Source organism: Octopus bimaculoides, chromosome 1 (genome assembly GCF_001194135.2).
Source record: "Octopus bimaculoides isolate UCB-OBI-ISO-001 chromosome 1, ASM119413v2, whole genome shotgun sequence".
NCBI classification, from domain to species: Eukaryota; Metazoa; Mollusca; class Cephalopoda; order Octopoda; family Octopodidae; genus Octopus; species Octopus bimaculoides.
This window is the reverse complement of record NC_068981.1, coordinates 197,771,769-197,774,037: the sequence shown is the minus strand read 5'-3', so window position 1 is coordinate 197,774,037 and position 2,269 is coordinate 197,771,769.

Genomic DNA, 2,269 nt, shown 5'->3' with positions numbered 1-2,269 from the left:
TGTGTGTGTGTGTGTGTGTGTGTGTGTGTGTGTGTGTGTGTGTGTGTGTGTGTGTGTGTACATAATGAACTTCCATACCATCAGAACGAACAGAATGTTAAAATAAAAAGAGAACGAAGATCGCCATCTTTTAGCATATTTACTTTGATATTTTCTTCCTTTGAACAATTTGTGATGCCGTATATAATTTATAGCCTCATTAGCAGTCCTCAATCTACATTTCAGGAATTCTTTTTCATATCCAATATTACATTTATTTTCAATTTCTCTACGAAACTAAAGACTTCATTCTCAATGCGAGAGGTAGGAAACGAAAGACTCTCCATTTTGCTAACGTTCAGGTAACTGGCTCCATTGGCAGAGCAAAATCAATTTAACGAAGATGTGTCAACAAACATATCGCCAAATATATTTTCTATAGATTGCAAACGTATCGTTTTTCTCCAGGAGTCATATTTCTTCTCACTATTTTTCTTGTCGTAAACACAGTGTGCACTGATGCTCACATGTACAGGCCATGTTTTTAACAATTGCATTGGTAGCAGTTGATACGTCACGTTATTCAAAAGCCCATGTTCATGCGACGTCAACTTTAATCGAACAGATCGATGATCAAAGACGTTCCACCCGTGACAATTCCGTTTATTTCTACATGAGGAGAAACAACTGTGATATTTAGCTCAAATGTTTAACTCCAGTACTTGAGGCACAACGAGATCAGTTTTTTATTCACACAAAACTCACAAGGACTTACCAATATTACTACACCTACCTCGCAGTTCTGATTCCACCCAACACTTGACAGATATACAAATATATTTCTTGACTTAACGTTTTTTCATCTCAAAGAAAACAATTTAAGAAATTGATGACAATCAATTTACCAAAATTCGAAATCATTTCTATTTTGTCGATATTCTTGTCATATGACTTGTTCTGCGATGGTTTGTAGAACCGAAGCAATTACATGGTGCTAACATCATGATATCTCTGTTGAACATACATCTATCTTCATATAGACTTCCATTATCTGATGGAACCGTTTATTACGAAATGTCAGAAATATTTCGTCGTACATCGCCCGTCTGAAACAAAGGTTTCAACGGGTTTAGTCGAAGATGCTGGACGTAGTAAGTGTAGTCTGCGTTCTGAGTTTAAATCCCTCCGTAGTCTGCTTGTGTAGTAGACTTAATTGGTCACCCAGTTTACCAATGGTGCCTTTAGTGGACCCAACTCTGTTGCAAGCATTCGTGTCAGATCTCAAGTGGTTGGTGCCCCAGAATGACCACAGTCTCATAACTGGAACTAGTAAAAAGATAAAAAAGGATAAATGGACCTTCCCTCCCCTTTTCCCTTCGCTCTTACTTCCCTCCCTCCCATCAGTCCAGGGTGGGGGAGAGGGTTATAAATGTAGCAATGCAGACTAGAAGAATCAGCCGAGCGCCGAATATAGAGTCTTGTGGTATCTAGTTCGCTTTGGCTTTGAGTTCGATTCCCACTGGTGTCAACTTTGCATATTATCGTTGCAGGGGTCGATAAAATTATGTGAATCGTGGGTTACTCCCTGTAACCTTAGGTATCCACAAGTTTTCAGTAGTCCTTCACGTGCTTAGAACCCTCCTGATAATCCTTGCTGTCTTCCCTAAGAGACAAACTTTTTGTAGGAGCTCTACCAGGCATTCTATTTCAATCTCCTTCAGCCATTTGTCTATATCTTTGCTCACAGTTTCCAACGCACCAATTAATACCAGCACCGCCTTAACCGTTCTCATCCTCCAAATTCTTCCCATTTCAAATTGTAATTTTTTTTGTTTTGTTTTTCTTCTTCTTTCATTACGATCCTGGAATCAAACGGGAATGATGAGAAGATAACTGATCAACTTCGCTTTTCCTTTCTACAATCTTTATATCTGGTCTATTATTTCCTAATTTCTTTTCAGTTTGAACAGAAAGGTCCGTTTATTATTATTATTGTTCAGTAGTTTTATTTTTATAGCGTGCTTTCACTTCACTACTGAGCGCAGCTCTGTGCGCCTTGGGTATGTGCTGTGGTTTGCTGTGGTGCTCTTATGGTTACTGTATTGAAAGTGTTTTGCGTAGAATGTGTGCAGTACCCAGTAGTGCAATTTTCTGTATGTTATATATATTTGTAAGTCCTGGTGTTTTTGTTATGTATTTGTCTGAATATTTTTTTATTATACCTAAGGCACCTACTATGATAGGAATTGTTTCTGTTTTTAGATTCCACATTCGAGTTACCTCTATTTCC